This window comes from Sciurus vulgaris (genome assembly GCF_902686455.1).
Source record: "Sciurus vulgaris genome assembly, chromosome: 14".
NCBI lineage: Eukaryota > Metazoa > Chordata > Mammalia > Rodentia > Sciuridae > Sciurus > Sciurus vulgaris.
Window position 1 is genome coordinate 72193227 of NC_136475.1, and position 21861 is coordinate 72215087.

Consider the following 21861-nt stretch of genomic DNA (forward strand, 5'->3'; position numbering starts at 1 on the left):
TATGTGGGAAATAGTGCACTCGACCTCAGACTTTTCCCCAAAAAATATTCAGTACATGCACAAAGATAGATGAAAGACATGTTAAACAGGACATGTGGCACGCTAAAAAAAGAAACAAGTTAACGATGAGAGTGACCAAAACAATCACGATGCTCGCATTCTGTGCTATATACACCACACAGGCAGAAAAAGGATGAAGCGAGAAGATGGTCTTGATATGCGAAGTGAAAGAAATGAGCTGAAAAAACACCATGCCTTTAGTCCCATTTTTAGCACAATACCACATGCTTTCAAATGCACAGAAAATATTTGAAGAAACAGCAAGTGATAAACATATATTCACTTTTAAGAAACAAGAGTATTCCAGTTCTTTCCTTTTCTATGTGATTCATTTTATATTGAATACGTTCTTTCATAACAAACCTGTATTGCTTCTATGATTAAAAATTAAGGATAGTAAAGAAAAAGGACTGCTACAAATGTCCCCCAAAGGTCCACATGTTAGAGGCTCAGCTCCAGCCTGTGGCATTAATGGGAGGTGATAGAATTTTTAAGAAGTGGAGCCTAGTAGAAGATGTTTAGGCCTTTGTGGGGTGTGTCTTTCAAGTGATTGCAAGATCTCAAGATTTCCGCCCTTCCTCTTCCATTTATGTATTTATTTATTTTTTTGGTACCAGGGATTGAACCCAGGGTGCTTTACCACTAAGCCACATCCCCAGCCCTATTTATTTTTCTTTTTTTTTATTTTTTATTTTGAGACAAGTTCTAAGTTGTTTAGTTGCTAAGGTTGGCCTCAAACTTGCAATTCTCCTGCCTCAGCCTCTCAACTCCCTGAGATTACAAACATGCACCACCAACACCTGGCTTCCTCTCTCTGTTTTACCTCCTGGTCGTGAGTTAAACAGTTTTCCTGCACCATGCATTCCCATCATAATGTGTCAAAGCAATGGGGCCCTGTGATCATGGATCGAATTCTCTAAAACTGCCAGCCCAAATAAACCTTTTCTCTTATAAGTTGATTATCTCGAGTATTTGTCATAGTAAAGAAAACTAGCTAACACAAGCATTTAGCACAATGCCTAGTAGACTTTCATGAATAATGATATCACAGTTACCTCTGTGTAGAAGCTACAGAACTCTAAGGAAAACAAATTTGGAGAAAAGTAGCAGACCCTGTAACATGCAACCAGTTATGTTTGTGAGTGAACTAGATAAATGTTTTAAGAAAAATTAATGTTTGTAAATTTTTTATTGTGGTACTAGATTCATGAATGTATACATATGTTAAGACATCAAACTGTATACTTTAAATATGTACAACTTATATGTCAATTATAACTTTGATAAACTGCCTTTTAAACAAGTGGAACTGAAATGTTTAACAGTAGTAATATTAAAGGTAGGAGAATGAGATCAGAATTCAAGGTTTTTAAGGCCTTTATTTGGAAGAAGACTGAAGAAGTTAAAATTAGACTTATCAAGTATGTATTTTAAGTATAACCACTAAAACAAAAGAAATTTAGATTACATAACTTTCCAACCATGAAAGGGGAAAAACCAAAATAAAGAAAATTTGAAAAATTGTTCTAAAAGTAGGTAGAAAAGGAAATAAAATGAAGAAATCAAAAGTCAAAATAGCATTAATACCTCCATAACCACAGCATAAACTCTCTAAACTCAGGATTGAAATGTGAACACTACCTTTAAACAAATAAAAAGATGAATCCACAGCCAGTTAGCTCTGCAGGTATAGGGCTGCATGTGTAGATAACAAGGCTGGTTGACCCTCCCCAGTTCAGTCCTTTTAACTGCTTTTCTGAGACCTCGAAATGAATTGAAGGAAAGTTCCCGTACCAAAAACAACAAAGGAAACGGAGTTGATGGGGGGAGAAGAGGGTGGGAGAAGTGGTAGGGAGACAGAGAATTGGCAATAAAAAATGTTTCTGTGGTATAATTTCAGCAAAATAGTAAATGAAGTGCTTGTGTAGACGTCTACCACATGCCCTGCTGTGCTTTGAAAATGATGTAGCATTTCATACTTAAAGTGAGGCACTCGGTGCAGGGTAGGGTAATGTCTAGCACCTCGAAGCTCCTCTTCTCCTTAGGACACCTGAAGGTGAAGTCCTTTCCTGCATGACAGAGCCAGAAATCCTCGAGGAAATCTGAGCTAAACTTAACCAGGTCAGATGGTGCAGTTCATCTGTTCTTTCACAGAATCTGCAAAACTGGGTAGATGATTCTAATCAGTCTTATCAGGAAAACAGATGGAAAATTCTTTCCAGAAGTTAATTCTTTAGTCTTATTCCAAAAGGAGGCTGTGCGACTCCTCGGGCTGTCTAGGTTTGGCAGCACTTTTACATTGGTTTTCCATGTGTTAGGGCTGATGTGCAAAGAACTGTGGGCGAGACACTAGGAAATTATGAGCATTGATGCTGCTGCAAATGCCCTACATCGCTCCTCCCAGTGATCTAGGAATTTGCGATCCTGTCTTAATCATGGCAATGCTAAAATAGAAAACAGCACAGGACTGAGAACCAAAAGACACTTCTCACCCCATCCCGGCCTTAATCCACCTGGTTCATGGTGAGTGTCTACTACATTACCTATATGAGTTCACCTTAATGATCAACGAGAATGGCAATCTTTGTCTCAGAGATTTCTTTTTTTTTCAAGAAGAGAGAAAATAATATAGAAAAAGTACTTTGAAAAAACTGCATTGTGAAGTGTATGAATTTTTTAAGATAACTTCATGGGGCCTTTTCCTCCATAACATCATCTGCTACAGAAGAAACTGAGAAGTTAAAGTTGAAGTAAATGACACGGTCTGCCTGACATTCCCAAGCTCCTCTATCATCACCTTCAACCACAGCCCCATCTGCCCCTCCTTCCTTGACCCAGAGATAGGCATGTAACCCAAACTGAGCCAAATCAGGGTCGCTGTCCTGCATTGGCCACATTTGAGTGTTCCAAAGCACCAGACTCATGTGGATGATTTCCTAACCTAATGAGTTCTTTCTCCATATGTTTTTTTAAACATGGAACCAGATCATCCTTTCTTCTGTGAGCAAGTTATAGGATAAAAAAAAAAACCTAGGACCTAGTAGCAGTTACATTTTCTGCCTTGCCTATAGCATTCTAAAAGCCAAGAAAGAGAAGAGGGCTGGGTCTCAAATTGCATTTACTTTTCCTATATTAAATACAACTGCTTTCACCTTGGCCTTCAGAGATCAGGACCTTCCAGTCTAAATACCCCATATTTTATCTTCTTGAAAGGATAAACTTCTAGTCTTCTGCTATAGTGGGGGGGGGGGTAGTTTTCTTTGTGTGCAAAAACCCTTTAATCTAATTTTAATGGGATTTTAGAAGGAAGCAAAAGTAGGTAAATATGGGTGTTAAACCTTTATTTAGCTGGAAATGCAAAATAGGTAAATATGCATGTGTTAATCTGTCTTTAGTTGTTGCAAAGGACTCATCATTCTTTATAAGATTCTTAACCTCGCTAGCCCTTGCAGACTCAGTTTTCTGTTTTTTTCCCTACAGACACAGTTGCCAGTTCCATCTCAGTGCCAGGTGGGCCACCAATGACTCAGGCTTAAGTTTACCTGTGCAAGCCCCTATGTAATATGATTTTAGTCTAGAAGCTATGGACCCAGGATCCAGGCTCACCTCAGCAAATACAAGCTCTGGGCCTGCTCACCCACTGACCCAGATTCAGGTCAGATTTTCCAAGAATTCCAGCAGCAAGCTTTCCCTCAGGCCCCATCAGACACTGACTGAGCTGGCTAGTGAAAGGATTTCCCTTTTGGAGGTGCCACTCAAAAGTTCATGTGTGAGATAAGAAAGAGGTGAAATGATTGGGTTATGAGAGCTTTAACCTAATCAGTGTATTAGTCCCCAAACAGGATTTAATTGGGTGGTAACTGTAGGCAGGTAGGATGTGGCTAGAGGAGATAGGTCGCTGGGCGCATGCCTTAGGGGTTTATATTTTGTCTTTGGTGATAGTACCCTCACCCTGCCTGCTCCAAATTACCATGTCATGAGCTGCTATCCTCCTCCATGGCCTGCTGCCATGATGTTGTTTCACCTTGGGCCCAAAGCTATGGAGTCAGTCAACCACGAACTGAGATCTCTGAAACTCTGAAGCCCTCCACCAAATAAACTTCATCTCCTCTAATTGTTCTTCTAAGGTCTTTCGGTCATAGTGATGAAAAAGCTGACAAAACACCTGCCAAAGACAGTATGTAAAAAGTGAAGAGGGATTATGTACTTTTTTGAATGTGCACGCACCGACATATGGCCACAAGATCAGGGAAACACCATATACCAAATAACAAAACAAAGGCCAGTAACTGACCCTAAAGAAATGGAATGCCTGACAAAGAATTCATAATGGTCATCTTAAAGATGCTCAGTGAGCTACAAGAGAACAGATAGATAACTGAATGAAATCAGGAGGATAATACACAAATAAAATGAGAGGTCTAAGAAGATATAGAAACCATTTTTAAAACCCAGAAATCTTCCAGGTAAAGTACACAATGACTGAACTGAAAAATGTCATAGAAAGTATCATTGAGAGACTTTGATCAAACTGAAGAATTAGCAAGTTCAAAGATGGGTTATTTGAAGTTCAGCATCTCTAGTAATAAGAGAAATCCAAATCAAAACTACCCTAAGATTCCATCTCCCCTCAATTAGAATGGCGATTATCAAGAATTCAAGCAGCAATAGGTGTTGGCGAGGATGTGGGGGAAAAGGTACACATTGCTGGTGGGGCTGCAAATTAGTGCAGCCAATCTGAAAAGCCGTGTGGAGATTCCTTAGAAAACTTGGAATGGAACCACCATTTGACCCAGCTATCCCACTCCTCGGCCTATACCCAAAGGACTTAAAATCAGCATACTACAGTGATGTAGCCACATCAATGTTCATAGCTGCTCAATTCACAATAGCTAGATTGTGGAACCAACCTAGATGCCCTTCAATTGAGGAATGGATAAAGAAACTGTGGTATATAAACACAATGGAATATTATTCAGCCATAAAGAAGAATAAAATTATGGCATTTGCAGGTAAATGGATGCAGTTAGAGAATATCATGCTAAGTAAGATAAGCCAGTCCCCAAAAACCAAAGGCCAAATGATCTCTCTGATAAGCGAATGATGATACATAATGGGAGGTGGGAGGGAGGCAAGATTGGAGGAAGGATGAATTGTATAGAGGGAAAAGAGGGGTGGGAGGGGTGGGGGGAAGGAAAAATAACAGAATGAGACAAACATCATTACCCTGTGTACATGTATGATTATACAAATGGTGCGACTCTACTTTGTGTACAATCAGAGAAACAACAGTTGTACCCCATTTGTACCCCATTTGATTCATTATACAATGAATCAAAATAAATAAATTTTTAAAAAGAGAAAAGAAAAATTAAAAACAACAACAAGAACAACAACAACAAAAGATGGGTCATTTGAAATACCGTGTCAGAGGAACAAAAATTAAAAAGTGAATAAAGCTTATAAAAGTTAGGTGGTAGCAGTAAATAATCCAAAGGCATATTATGGGATTTATAGAAGTCAATGAGAAAGAAAAGAGGGAAGAAAACTTATTTTAAAAAAGATGACACAAAACTTCTGAAATCTGCAGAGGAAAATGAACATTCAGATCCATGAAGCCCAAAGAATTCCAATTAGATTATATGTAAAGGCATCTTCACATAGTCACATTAAAATTAAATTTTCAACAAAGAGAATTTTGAAAGCAACAAGAAAGTATATAAGAAAACTTTCAAAAGAATATTTGAAACTTTCATCAGAATATTTCTCAGCAGACGCTTTGTAAGCCAGGAGAGAGCAGAATGATAGCTACAAAGTGTTCAAAGAAAAAAATCAGCCAGTCAAGAATGTTAAACTTAGCAAGGCTCTCTTTTAGAAATGAAGGAGATGTAAGGATTTCCCCCCAAAAAAACTGAGGGAGTTTATCACCAATAGACTCACCTTAAATGTTAAAGGGAGTTCCTTAAGTTGAAATGAAAGGATGCTAACTAGCAACATGAAAACATATGAAAGTATAAAACCCAGTTGTAAAGATAAATATGTAGTCAAATTAAGAATACAGATGCCCTTCAACCTGTAGTGGAGTTAGGGCCCAATAAACTGACCATAAACTGAAAATAATACCATAAGTCAAAAATGCACTTATTCACCTCACCTACTGATTGTCACAGCTCAGCCACACAGTGCACTGTAGAGTATCAGTTGTGATCATGTGGCCGGCTGGGAGCTGCTCACTGCCTCTGCCCAGCATCACCATAATATATTACATATAACTCACCTAGGAAAAATTTAATTCAAAAAAGTATGGTTTAAACTGAATGGTATCACTTTGGCAACATCATAAAATAAAGAAGTCATAAGTCAAACCATAGTAAGTTCAGGGCCATTTGCATTCTGATACTGTATTGGTGGTGCATAATTGTTAGCTCTAGTATAAAATTAAATACCAAAAAATTAAAATAACTATAGCTGCATGAATTTGTTAATGGATACACAATATAAAAGTGTAAATTGTGACATCAGTAAGAAGATACTGAGGGAGAAGGTAAAGTACAGTTTTATATGCAAAGTTAAGTTGATTTGAGCTTTAAATAGACTGTTGTATTTTATATCATCACCACTGTATTATATAAGTCTCATGGTAACTATAAAGCAAAAACTATTATACATCCTGAAAAGCTAAAAAGTAAAAAAATCAAAGCATAACATTACAAAAAAAAAATCAAATCACAAAGGAAGTCACCAAGAGAGGAAGGATGGAACAAAAGAACTATAAAACAGTAGAAAACAATTAACAAAATAGCAACAGTAAGTCATTAAACCTACCAACAATTACTTAAAATGCAAGTGAATTGAATTTTCCTGTCAAAACACACAGAGTGGCTAAATGAATAAAAATAAAGATCCAAATATATCCCACCAAAGAAAGTCTCATGTTAGCTCTCTCAGAATTGGTAGAACCGTGGTTGTCAGAGGCTGGGGGCAGGTGGGGGTGCAGGGTGCTCTTGGTCAAGGGGTACAAAGTTTCAGTTATATAGGATGCGTGACTTCTGAGAGCTATTGTACAGCACAATGACTGCAATTAACGAAAACGTACAGTATAGTCGACTGTGGCTAAGACAGTGGATCTTAAATGACTTCATTATTTAAAAAAAATAAGTTTGCAACGAATACGTTAAATAGTCTGATTTAGTCATTCCATACTGTAACTGTACAGTACAACATCTGGCTTTATGCTGTAAATAAGTACAGTTTTTGTTTGACAGTTGTATCTTAACATGTCAGGGGAGGGGGATTAAAACAGAGTTTCCAGTCTTCAGATGACAGGCCCCAGTGACATCTGACAGCAGCCTCCCATGAAATGCTCTGGAGTCTGAACTTCTGAATTTCTGACCCACAGAAAGCACAAGAAGTAATAAATGGCTACTGTTTTTAAAGCTAATTCGTTTGGGGATGATTCATTGTGACACAGAAATAGGTAACTAATAAAATACCTTTCTGTCTTTTCTAAAACAAGTAAGGGGCCCACAGATTTTTAGCCTGCCTTTCGTATTTATCATATATTGTATACATTTGCAATGCCCCCACATATTCTTAATTCTCCCACTGTCATCAAGTCATCTTCCCCAAACATGATTTTTTTCCCTAGCTGGCTGCACAAAATTCTATCATACCTATATAACATAATGCACACTATGCCTTAGAGGCAGATATTTGAAAAAAAAAATAATGTTTCCGTCCTAAAGAACAAAACCAATGATGAAAAGTTAGCTGGGCACAAATATCTATGCCTATGTCTGAGTGGATGTCCTGCATACCTTGTCTGCCTTGTATTCATTCATCCACTAACGTAGGATTTGGAAGTGCCTCTGTATAATACCTTATGTCAGGTACTCCAGCAGAGACAAAAGAGACTAAAATGGTTTAGGTTTTCTAGTCACACATGGACATATCTCAGCTTGAGTCTGAATACTCACCTAAGCCCCAGATAGACAGCAAATGGTTTTTATCTGGTGTATATAACTTGAAAAATGTATTTGATCTCTACTACCTACAAATTTGTGTCCTAATGAAAAAACGATCAATAAATATTACTTAAGCATTTATACATAAAGCTATATCTGGTTCCAGAGGGATTTTTTAAAAAATAGCTTACTGAGGCATAATTCATTAAACAGTTCTTGTTTTTTGGTATGCTGCATAGTTTTTGTTTTTGTTTTTGTTTTTAATTGTGGCAAAATAAATGTAACATGAAATTTGCTACTTTAATCATTTTAAGGGTACAATTCAGTGGAATAATTACATTCACAATGTTGTACAATCATCACTGCTGTTTGCAAAATTCTTTCATCACTCCAAAGATAAATAATCATAAATAATCATTAAGGAATAGCCTTCTTTATCCCCTTCCCCAGCCCACGGTTATCTCTAATCTACCTGGTGTGTAGATAGGTCACATAAGTGGAATCATATAATATTTGTTCTTTTATATCTGAATTTATCTCAGGATATTTTCAAGGTATATCCATGTTGTAGCATATATCAGAACATCATTTCTTTTCATGGCTGAAAAATATTCTATTGTGTGGATATGCCACATTTTGTTCATCCAGTCATCTATGGATGGACACTTGGTTGTTTCTGCCTTTTGGCTATTGTGGATAATGCTACTATGAGCATTGGTATAAATATGAAGATTTTTTTAAAGCTCAAAATATGGCTTATACTTCAAGGAATTTTAGTTACATTGAAGAGAAGAAAAATGTCCAGAAAACTATGAAGGGAAATAATAGTGGAACAAGTTAAATAAGCATCCCCAGGCATGATTAAACACATTAGGCAGTATTTACATAGTATTCTAACGCGTAAATGCAATGGCACTGGTGAAGAGCGTAATCTCATCCAAGCCTGATGGCTTCGTCATAGAAGACTAATGTGAGTTCAGTCTGGAAGACTCAGTTGGATTGGGGTTGGGATGGAGGAGGAGAAGCAGCAAACCCCTCCCTGGCCAGATCAGCACAGGGACAGCATAGGGAATCTACAGAGAGGGAAGTTATAAGACATGTTCAGGGAAAGTTCGGAGACATGTTGGCTAGGACCAGTTTTGTGCTTTAGATACGAGGTGTCCCCCAAAATCTCATGTGTGAGACAATGCAAGAAAACTTAGAGGTGAAGTTATTGGGTTTGAGGGTCTTGACCTGATCAGTGTGTTAATCCCCTGATCAGGATGAACTTGGTGGTCACCGTAGGCAGGTAGGGTGTGGCTGGAGGAAGTGGCTCACTGGGGACAGGCCTTTGGTTTATACTCCACCCTGGTGAAGAGAGCTGTCTCTCTGCTTCCTTGTGCCACATCCTGAGCAGTTTTCCTCTGTCGTGATGTTCCTGAAACTGTAAGCCAAAATGAACTTTTTCTCCTCTAAAACTGTTCTTGTTGGGTCTTTTGGTCACAGTAGTGAAAATACTGACTACAACAACGAGAGAGGGGGAGGGAGAGAGCAGGAGGTCTATTACACTAAGTTCCAAGCATAATACTTTCAAGGTTCCAACTCAACCCTCACTTTGCTAAAATCTGCCCCATCCTCAGGGTTAGTACAGTTAGTCTATCCGCAAAGGCCCAAACGACTGGACAAGGAACTGATGCCTGAGGCAAGGTTAGGCCTTTTGATAATGAGTTTTTTTTCAAGAGAGTTTGAAATTGGGATCAAGAGCTTTATCCACTTCTGTGAGAGACACTTGGACTGGAAGCTGATAGACATCCTCCTACTTCTTGGGCAGGTGTCCTGACAAGGTAAAGGAAAGCTGGAAGAGAGAGCAGAGTCTTCTGGGGGGTGGAGGGAGCAATCACTAGGTTCCAGCAGGCACAGCCTCAGGCCCCTCGGCTGCTGGTTTCTGGCCTTGCCTTGTCTCCACCTCGGGTCTCACACTCCCATGAGGAAAACCTTTTCTTATAACAAGTCCAGCCACGTTGAAGACATTTCTGTTCCTTGCAACTTAGTGAAGACTCCAGGCAGTCTGTAGCTCTTCTCAGTCAGACTGTTCTCTCAGGGGTGCAGAAAGTGGAGTGTGTGGAAAGGAGAATCTCCCGAGGGAAGGAAAGCAGCTGAGGACATCCATGAATAAGAGAAGCGGGAACCAGAAGGGAAGCAGCCATGTTGGGAAAGTCAGAGTGGATGTGAGGCACACTTCACAGGAAGAATGATCCACCAGGTTAGTGGGAGGTGAAGGACGCCGAGGAGGAGAGGACCGCTCCAACTGCATGGGTCATGTCGCCATCCAGGAAACAACTGGGCAGGGCAGGTACAGGAAGTGGGCAGGATTCCCATCTTGGACATAGGAGGTTGGAGAGGATGGAGTGACATGCTGCAGAGACCACAGTTCTCTCAGAGGTAGGTCACCAGTTCAGGGTTGGTTACACATGGACGCCAAGAATAAGTTCTCTTAGGAGAAAGGATTTAGAGAGAAATGGAGAAAAATGACCCTGGGTAAGTGGTTACTTCTGTGGGCAGAGGGGAAAAAAAAATATTGTGGAAACTGAAAGAACACAAGGACAATACAGTGTCTCAGAATCCAATGGAGGAAAATTTTAGGATCCTAAACGGTTCGGGGATCCAGAGGAGTAAAGGCTAAGTTGTCCGCTTTATCATTTAGAAACTGTTTGACATTATAGTTTCAGTGGGGTGGAGGAAAGACATCAGATTTTCTGTGTTTAAAATCTTGAAAGAGAAGAAGGAAAATCTAGGCAGCATGTGATCAAGTGCACACTGAGGCTTCCAGCTGTGGATTCTCTGACTCCACACGGTTAGTGGAGGGGGCAGCAGGTTGGATGGTGATTTTCATGGCCAAGAAGAAATGTGGATATTTTAAAGGAAATGTCCTAAATAAAAGTCAAAGATATTGAGAGAGAAAATACTGAAGAAGAACAAGTTAACTGCTCAGGAGGGACGTGGATGACTGCAGACGTAAAACACAGATGCACACACTCCACCATGGGCCGCACCTCTCTCTCTTTGCCAGTGGGCCCCCCAACACCAAAGAAGCAGGCCTGGGTCCAGCGCAGAATACAGGAAGGTGTTATTGTTCCCCTCGCCTAGATTCCTGTTTCCAGGGCTACGTTCTTAATCCAACTCACTCCTGGGGCCCTGGATTCTCATGTTTGTTTTTGAATCCAGCCAATGATACCATTCGATCCAAATGCCTTCACCTTAACTGAAGGTCAGTTAATGTGTGACTTGGTCACTCCTTCCTCATTCACAGATGATTAGGAAAAACATTGGCAGTATCTGCAGGATCCCACAGTTGAGGTCACTCACTGCTGTATTTGTATCTGGAATGCCCCCTGAAGGCTTGGAAACTAGCTGGTGGCACTGTCGGGAGGTGGTAGAAACTTAGGAGGTGGGGCCTTATTTGGAGGAAGTAGGTCACTGGTGATATGTCCTTGAAAATTTTAGGATCCTATCCCCTGCCACCTCCTGTGCCCATGAGATGAGCTACTTTGCTGTACCACATGCTCTCTGCTTTGATGTCCTGCCTCACCACAGGACCAGAAGCAATGGAACCAGGTAACCATAGACTGAAACCTCTGAAACCATAAGCCAGAACAAACCTTTCCTCCTTTAGTTGTTTATCTCAGGTATTTTGTTACAGCAATGAAACCTAATACACTAAGACATTTTTAAAACTGACTTGGGAAGCATATTCCACACATGAAGGTTGGTTGTAAACACCTTCCTCCCCTTCTTTTTCCCACCTCAGAGACTGCAGAGGATCACTTCTTAAAATCCAGTTCCTAAGTCTTCCCTGCCCTCTCTCCAGGATTCAGAGCAAGTTCACACAATTCTCTTGCCTATATGCCTAGATATTTAATTCTAACCTTTCCATATGTATCTTTGGTGGGTGGGGAACTAGGAATTGAACCTGGGGGTTCTTTACCACTGAGTCACATCACCAACCCTTCTTATTTTTTGAGATAGGGCCTCGCTAAGTTACTTAAATTGTTTGAAGCTGGCCTCAAACTTCCAATCCTCCTGTCTCGGCCTCCCAAGTTGCTTGGATTACAAGCATGCACCACTATTCCAAGTCTTTCATTCCATCTTGTTCTCTTTTACCCCTTAGCTAAGTGTTAGTTCAGGAAAATATTGCCCTATGTGAAAATTGAAAAGGTCCTAAGTGTGGCTACACATTAAGAGATGCAAGAGGTAGGTCCTTAAAGAAAAAACAAATCTCAAGTGTAAAAGTAACATTAGATATAAAAGTCTAAAAAAAGAGGCTATCTTCTATTCCATCTAATTTCTCATTCTTCTTTAGGGGATTTGCTTTCTGAACAGACAAAATAAATACAGTTTATCCCTTATGCTTGTTCCCAATATAGTACAGCACCTGGGAATTCCTGGATTCTCTAATAGCACTTGTTGCTTTTGATTCAAGGTGATTGTGAGTTGAAATACAGTTTATTCTTCTTCTGTGTTAATTGTTAATGTATTGTTAACATACTAGTTAATATCGTTATTAACATTATTAATGTATGGTTTACTGTAGAAATAATACCTTAATCATGCTATTTAATTTAAATGTATTATAATGATTCAATAATTAGTTCATATTTATAACTTATTAAGCAAGAACTTAATAAATTATACATTATAATAATTTTATTGTAGACATATTGGCATTTTAGGTGCACATACCCAATCACTATTTATAACTTCATTCCTGTGGGAAAAATGGAAAGTGAACTCAGAGTGCCAAGAAATTTCTCAAGTTTTGGAGCATTACCAATTCGTAAATCGTTGCAGTGAATGGTCATTATTTATATTTTAAAAGTCTTTAAGTTTTATTTTGATTTGAGCCCCTTTCTGACTGCTTTAAATCTAGCTTCATAATCAAACCTCATGGAGTAAGAAGTGAACCCAAAACTCCATTGTTCCAGTTGGCTGCAACTCCTTGCCAGGAACTGTGGAGGCCTGCATTTCCAGGTCCCTGCCACTGGCCGGAGCCACAAGAACCGAGAGCATCTTCTGGTTTTATCCACTTCCACCAGTTCTATTTTTGTGGTCTCCATATTTAGCACACAGTGCTTTCTTGATCACCCCAGCTGACTGGCATGAGAGTCCCCAGAGCACAGCAGTTACACAAGATTATTGAAGCATGTTTCCTACCCTTTAAGTAAAACCATGCAAAATGCAGAAGGGACATCAGCAAGTAGCCACGCCGAGAGACAGAGAGAGAGGAGAGAGAGAGAGATTCAGTTGCTAAAGAGCTTTCTTTGCACTAAGTTTTATGCAGTATTAAAAGCATAGCATCTATTATGCTTTCTGGAAGTTTGTTTTAGGGCTATGTAATGGAATCTATTCCTATAAGTGAATTTGTACTTGGAAATAGGATAATAAACTAAAGTCTCTTACAAACATGTAGTTCAGATTTCAAAATTTGAGGATTTTTAAAAAAGTCTCTAGATTGCCCTATTTTCACTTGTGGAATCTAGTTGCCCTGCAGAATAATTGGATTGTTCTAATAAACTAAGCTTCAAAACTGCCAGGCCTTTGCTTCTTTTTCGACTATTCAGTTTAGTTGATACCTAAAAGAGATGCCAGCTGAACGTAGCAGAACAAGAGAAGTCTGTGACTCCTGAATAGTGGACCTCACAGCCCCATTCCAACTGATAAGTATGCACACAACTGTGGGTAGCAGCTTGGCTCTTCTGGTTAGAGTTCCACTGGCCAGTATAGTGGCCACAGGCACCTGAGGCCGCTGAGCACTTGAAATGAGGCCTAGTCTGAATTGAGACGTGTAATAAGCATCATGGGATTTCAAAGATCTGGTACCAAAAGGGAATGTAAAATAGCTCAATAATTTTTATACTGATTCCATGTTAAAATACTAATGCTAAGAATATATTTGGTTAAGTAAACTATATTATCACTACATTTTTTTTTTCATGGTGCTGGGGATCAAACTTATCACTACATTTTAAAAATTCATTTTACCTTGTTTTTTTTTTTTTTGTTTTGTTTTGTTTTTGAACAGGGTCACTAAACAATGTAGAATGAACCATGTGGCTCACATCTGTGACCCACTTTATATTTCTATTGGACAGTCCTGTTCTAGGGTCTCCACAATAAATAGCATGACCAGCAAGTAGCCTTTGAGATTTGAAGTCAGAACCGCTATAGAATTTTACTCCAAATCAGGTCAATCAGAGGCAAGTATGACTTGGAATAAATTAAAACAGTCATGCATGTTTGGTTTCCCTATCCACAGAATTTTAATAAGTACCCAATAATAACTATAAACACAAGCCACAGGAGAGATAAAAGGTACTGCAACAGAGATAAATGGCCACAAGATTGGGATACAAGCTAATATCTACCTTACTTAGCTCTTTCCTATTTGATTGCATATTCTTTATTTTCATCTAAGAAGTTATTAATTATGCCCCTTTCATAGCATGAGAAAAATAGCAAATCCTAAATTCATTTGTTTAGAATGTTTATTTCTCCCCCCCCCCCCCCCCCCCCCCCGTTTATTGCTGCTAAAATGAAGACTAGGGATCAATTCATAGAAATGCAAACCTGAATTTGATTGTTTAAAGTTTAATAAAAATAAAACTTTAAAGAATTGAGGTCCCGGCAACAGGGTAGCTAGTCCAAGGCAGGAAAATTACAGCAAAATCCCTGAACATCCTTACTGGACCTCCTTACTGGACATGTGCACAGGGAGGAGTTCACGCTGACCCTAGATAGTAATAGACATAAAAAATTCAGCACCAAATCCCTGATGTGGGATTACCGGATTACTGAATTAAAAACATATTGGAGGTCATTGCTGCCAGCAAAGAATTGTGTAACTGCTGGTAAAAACAATAGTGATTTCAGGAGTAGATTGAGAACAAAACAATAATATCTTTGTAATGTTCCAAAATCATTGCATGAATAAAGCTGAGTCTGGCTCCATTGCATTTCCCAGTGTGATTTGCTGACCAGCTTGACTGCCCATAATTGTTTTCTGCCATTCATTTCCTCCAATTGTCAATTATTACTGAAACAATTATGAAAAAAAAAAAGTGTGTGTGTCTTTGTTTCCTGTTGCCAATGAATGCAGTGAAGTCACAGATGAGGCCAGTGCATCATGATCTTTTCCATGACAATAAATTATGCTGTCACAAACAGGATATAGCTCTTTACTGGACAAGGAGGCCATGAATGACACTGAATTAGCACAAACATATTATAGCCACGACAGCAAGAAACCAGAACAGAGACTTCAATCTCCACTTTTTAAAAACATGCTGTTTTTTGTTCCTGATTATAAAGTGGTAGATATTTATTGATCCTAGAGACAAAGTGGAAAATAAAAGTTACCATGAGCCCACCAACCATAAATTGCTATTGTTAGCCTTTTGTTAAATGAATTTTAGCTCTTAACTTACATAAGCAAATGGGAGCACACTGTGGATATAACTGTGCAGTTTTCCCTTTTTCACTGAACGTTACCTATGAACTCTTCCCAGCACCATTAAATGCTTTAATGTAATTTAATAGCTGTATAAATTTCCATATATTGGAATATTATTTAACAATTCCTTAATTTGTATATATTCAGGTTATTTACAAAATGTATTACAAATAGATAAAGATTCTTTTACACACTTTTTTTCTGAATCTATGATTCTTTACTTAGAATAGATAGAATTTTTACTTTTTAATTAAAAATATATAGAGATAATATTGAAGTCAATATATAGAATAAAATATCCAGGAATTCTTTGTGTGTGTAGTCCTGGTGGCTGAACCCAGGACTTTGTCCATGGTAGGTAAGTGTCATATTTACATTAAAAGTTGAATAACCAAGCATAATACATACACCCGGTTTTCTGCTTGTTTGTTTGTTTTGGCCATGCCAAGGATGGAACTCAAGGCCTTACTCCTGCTAGTCAAAAGCTCTATCACTGAGCTACATTCCCCTCCATGTCCAAGGGTAAAAAGTGAAATACTTTAAATAATTAGAAAGTTTAAGATAAATCTAAATCTGGCCTATTCAAAACGCCCTCAGGTAGGCAGCTGCAAGGGTATGTGCAATTCCACAAAATCTTTTTCCAGATTCTCCTAGCGGAAGTAATCTCCGAACCATCTGAGAGCCCACAGCTGATTTCACTGAAATTCTGTGAACTCTTATTCTATTTAGAGATTCCCAAGGAGCCAGTTTTTTAGTGCCTGCCTGGTCCTGTTGTCTCTGGCCTGGGCTGAACATTGTTAGCTAGTGCTGCCACTAGGGGGCAGCCACCGACAGGGAGAGGCGATGAACAATCTTTTCAGTATTTATTTCAGCAGATAACCAAGGGAAAGTGGATAATGAGACAGTGAGAGAAAAAGAATCTAGGTAATAAATAAATAAAGAAATAAAACCTTGGTGTACAAACTATTCCCATTTCCTCAGAGAGCTTAACCAAAAGGTAGTTTTATGAGAGCTACCAAAAATAGGATCAATAATAGACAAGAACTAGTTAAAAATTGGGTTATCGCATGAACAATCAATACCCTTGGAAATTTTCTGGTGGAGAAAGTTAATCCAGAACAAGATACTGAACATTTGTATGGGAATTAGCAGATGCATGATTTTCAGCTGCATATACATCCAGGTTCCATCTTCTGTTATCTCTCACTAGCTATGAAATCCCAAATCATAGACGAATTACTTATACTCCCTGAACTTCATAGTTCTCACCTATAAAACTGTGGTGAGTGTTCTCATAGGTGACTGTGAGTATTAAATAAGGTAATGAAGACAAAGACCTTGACATAGGTTGGCTGTTACTATTTCCTTACCTCCCTCCTAAGCCATTTCCCATTTCCAGCTGTCAGTCTACTATTTCTACTTGACTATTCCTTCATTGCCTTAAGTTTACTATGTCTGTGATCAAATTCCTCATCTCCTTTACTAACTCCCTGACTGGCAACTGGTTCTTTGATTGGCTATTGCTTTGGATGGACCATAAAACATGCCACCCTGTTTAGATGCCCCCTCCTCCTATAGCCATACACAACTAGTTCTCATTTCCATCTCTCTTTCCCTCCCCGCCCCCCTCTCTCTTTTGAAACAGGGTCTTGCTAAGTTGCTGAGGCTGGCCTTGAACTTGAACTTGTGATTTCTGCAGCAGCCTCCGGAGTACCTGGGATTACAGGCAATATGCCGCCAGGCTGAGCTTCCAATTAGTTTTCAAAGCAGGTCAATTTGTTCCCTAATGGTGTCCATCTGGTTTCTTCCTTTCTGTTTTGGTCAGTACAGGGCCTCACTGTTCTCCTTACCCCAATGAGTTCTGCCTCAGTGGGCAGATCTTATCATGCCATTTCCTTTTTCAAAACTCTTGGTGATTCCATGGCATCTTTAAGTTAGATTCTAAACTCTTTAATGTGGCATTACAGTCACACCATAGTTAGACCCCAACCTCCTCCCGAAATTTCTCACTGGCTCCGTGTACATCTTCCTCAGCTCTTGTCAAGGTGGTAGACTCAGTTCCCTGATAGGAATGTCAGTTATAAGAAATAAAGGAGCAAAAACACCCAGTGAAAAGTGAATTTCGAATAAACAACAAATGATACTTTTGTACAAGTATGTCAAAGGCAATAGACCTTATCCCACCAAGCAATAGGACACACTTGTACTAAAATGTATTTGCTGTTTATCTGAAATTCACATATCACTAGACATACTGTATTTCATCTGGCATGCTGATTCCTTGGGTGCACCATGTACATTCCAATCTCTGTCTGTGCTCACAGCTCCAGTTCTATCTTAGAAGCTCTTACTTCTGACGGTATAGTTCAGATCTCCTGCCCTCCATGGCCCACCTCAGCCCTACACCTCCACAAGCCTACCTGGATCAACTCTTTGTTATCTGGTAGGTAGTCATGATCTATGTCATTAATTTGGTTCCATATATAGGATGTCTTGTGTCCTATGTAATTCCCTTCCTCCAACTTAATGTTAGAGTTTATCAAGAGTAGAGATTGTATTATACTACAATGCAGTCAATACACTGCGGTGGTGTGCCACTGCTTATGGAATTGTAATATAGGGTAGGAGGGGCCACTGATGAAGTTCCCTTGATTTCACTCTGTAGAAGTAACAAAGGGCTCAGAAGTGACTTTCGAAGCACTAGTTTTCTAAAAATATTTTTTAGTGTTGAGTTTGTTTCTTAAGATCTATTTATCAGATTAAGTTTGCTTCCTCCTATTTTCTTACAACATAAGAGCAACTAAGAAATCATGCTCTTTCGACTAAAAAATAGTGTGCCTTCCTACAGTTTCCATGGAATGAATTACAGATTTCTAATCAGAAAAAGAAAAAAAAAAGAAAAAAAAAAAAAAAAAAAAACCTTAAATTCTCCCAGCAAAGAAAGTAGCCAATGAGATCCACCAGAGCCAGAACCAAGGCCTGGCCCCCTTGGCTGGTTCTGGCTGGCTCAGCGCTTCTGCTTTCCAACTTTTCTATCTTCTTCCACAGATTCTAAACATACCAGTCTCAATCAGGAAGGGGCCATAAAGAACAGCAGCTCATTTCCCTTCCAATAAGCCACCAGGACCCTTTTCCTTCATTAGTTTTGTGAAAACATTAATCAAGCCACTCAAACACAAATGTGGACATCATGGGCACTGGATGCGAGTGCGGGCATCATTTAAACAATCCTCTGATGGCAAGGAACCCTAAAAGAATTTGGAATGTCCCTAGGAGCTTTCCAAGTTTCTGTGGGCAGCATCAACTATTCTTGGATTTGATCCACTTCCTTTCAACCTTTCCACTTCCAAACCCAGTGACATTTTTCAAGGCACTCAGAAAATATATGCTGAAGGAATGTTTTGAAATAGTAATTTAAATGTCAATAATTACTGTGGACAGTTTCTGTGCCTGGAAGCTGTTCAGTGCTAGGTTTTTGTGCTTCTGGAAGGTTGTCTTTTGTCTAAAAATGAGTGACCAGGAAAAGAATCTTGTACTTGAAAAAAAAGTCTACCTTCACTTAATTTTATACAAATTTTAAATTTAATAATTCAACAACTTTTCTCTCCTTGTCTGTTTTTGCACAGAAACCTATTTATTAAATGCATTCTTAACCAATATTGAGGAAAAGAATGGCAGATGGATTGTTGATCAGCACTTTAAAAAGCACAAATATCAAGAAAATATTTTTTCAAGTGATCATCAGTGAAATTATACTATATAATCCCCCTAAACATATTGAAATTGAAGAAAGATAGTGACAATAAAGGTCTCTTAAACAACTATTCTAAAACATTTATTGTTAGAAACTGAAGATGTAACTGAGGCTAATTTCTACATTTCTTCAGCGCGATAAGCAAAGCTCATTGAAAAGTTACATGAGGATTTGCCCTCAAATTATAAATAGTGTCTGTGGTTAATATATATAATTCTCAAACTGCATTAAGGCACACCAACTGACAGACTTAAAAATACACTCACCTTAATTTGCAGGCATGCAGTCATTTAAAGTTCATCCCACTATCGAATCATCTTTTCCCTTCGGTCTCATCTTCTTGCAAGTTTCTTTTCAATGTGCCCATACACCTAGAGATTCCTAGTCTCTTTTCTAAAATGTTCTCATCATCCCCATTGCCCAAATCCAGTTCAAAAGCAAAGAGGAAAAAAAATGGAAATTAGCAAGCTGTTTATGCCTAACCACCCCAGTGAAGCTGCTGAGCTTTGAGCTCAATGAATTAAAGGTTGTTTGGCTAAATGGCAGGCACACTTCCTCCTATTCTTTCCGAACTTAGTTTTCCTGCCTCCAGTGGAGCTTTTTCCTTTCCTGGGCTATAAATAGACTGGTCATAAGAATACCGAGGAATGAAGAAGGCAGGAAATGTATTTGATTTCAAAAAGCAGTCTTAGGTGTGTGTGTGTGTGTATGTTTCTTTTCAAGTGAATACCAGTAACAAGCTACAGAAAATTTGACCTCGAATAATTCAGCATTGATATGTGCAAAAATGGTTGAATTTTTCTTTAATTTTCTATAGTCTCTGCTTGACTAGAAGTTGTCGTTTCCTATAGGCAAAGCTTGGGTTTGGAGATGTATCGTTTTCTGTACAAAATATCACAAACCAAACTACATTGCACCTTAATTTCCCATCGGGAGTGCCATAGAAAATGAATTCCCAGGGGAAATAGTTGGGGGTGAACAATTGGAAGATTCTAGTCATTGCTTTTCATTCAAAAAGAAGTGAAGCACATTTTCAAGCAAGTTTCAAGAAAAGGCAGCTATCATCTGAATGTCAGGAGAATAAGAAGAGCAGGTACTTTTTAAAAAAAGGCCATAAGCACAAAGTTTTTAAATTAGTCATCCATTTATCTGCACTGTTAATAAATTGTACATAGTCTTACTACTCAAAGTTGTTAAAGTCTCATAATATAGACAGCACAAGCTAAAATAAAAGTTAGAAATTGATTTTCTCATATCGGATTGATAGGCAAAAAGTTTAAAGCTTTCTGATACTGTTGAAATATGGAGAAAAAAGCATTTATGCGGGATTAAGTGAAAGTAAACTGGAGTATAGTATTTGCAGGGAAATTCTCAACTTCTTTCAAAATGTTTGATGCCTATACTTTACCAAGATACTTAAGTGTGATTGTTTCTGCAAAGTGGGAATGTATGTGTAACCTGGGAGGGCAGTTCCGTTATAACATACGTATTTTGTACTCTTAATTATTAAAATGCATATGCTATTTTAAGGTAAAAGCTGTGGAAAGAATAGCTGATATTATTCAACACATATGAGCAGTCATGATAATTCAAAGCAAACTTTACTGATATGTGTGGGAGTCCTCTCTGCCACGCCCAGCATGGATGAGAAAAGGGTTAACTGCTGGAGAATGATGTTGGCAGTAATTCTATCTATTACCCAAAAAACTTATCTATTCAATAAACACACAAGAGCCAATACTCTTTTTAAATGAGAGAGGGCATGACGGGGATGGCCATAACCAGCTCTGGCCTCTTACAACAAGAAGTCGCCCAACTCTCTTTTATTTATAATAAACAGGTAAAGGGGGCCAGGACCAGGAGGAGCTTCTTCTGCAATGGACAGGATAGGGTGGAGTTAGGGGGAACCATTCTCTTAAGGGGGAATATTCCAGAAGGAGACAGGGAACCACTCCCACACAGCACCCACATGCTTCCCGGCAGTTCCTAGAAGCCAGGCCTCTGCGTCCCATGTCTCAACCTAGTCTGATTCTGCTAAATAAGGACGGCTTCCCACAGATACATTACATTTTGAAAATTATGAGTTACCTGAAATGAGACAAAACCAAAGGGCAAACGACAAGAAATTAGAAGTCTCTCCTGGAAACAAAATGTCCCATCCCCTATTTGTGCTCAGCCAATTTGATTACTGCTTCCTAACCCAGCCATTTCTCATCCAATTCTTAGCCTAATGCAAGGGTCCTTATGAGAGAAACCATAGGTTGAATTATGGGATCAACCAGTTAGTGAGGGGAAAGTTAGAGTTTCCATATCCCAGGTACAGGTTGGGAGGGAGGGAAAGAAAGAGAGGGAGAAGGAGAGAAAAGGGTGAATGACTCTTCCTTGTTTTAGGCAGAAAGGAAGAAGAGAGCGCATGACAGTGTCAGGCTGTAACAGCTGCAGCGGAGTGCAGAGGTTGAAAGGCACGTGAGTTGACTTTGGCACGAAAGGCCTGGCGACGGGGTAATATGCTTTGGGGGGCAAACCATGCTTCCATGTGAAAAGAATGAATGCTTTTAAGAAACTCAAGTACATTTACCAGACTGTCATTGTCCTTT

At 38.9% G+C, this 21861-nt stretch overlaps 1 protein-coding gene across 6 annotated transcripts in view; it reads right to left on the reverse strand.

Moving 5' to 3' along the window:
* Positions 1 to 19799, reverse strand: part of RASGRP3 (RAS guanyl releasing protein 3) — a 110373-nt gene extending 90574 nt beyond the window's left edge. For 3 of the 6 annotated variants that reach the window (XM_079109957.1, XM_079109952.1, XM_079109954.1), the window contains exon 1: positions 19531 to 19798. The gene's annotated coding sequence lies outside the window, so the exon portion shown is untranslated. Of the gene's footprint in view, positions 1 to 19530 lie in introns of all 6 variants that reach the window. The other 3 variants (XM_079109955.1, XM_079109958.1, XM_079109956.1) reach the window with 2 other exon arrangements.
* Positions 19800 to 21861: the final 2062 nt, after the last annotated feature.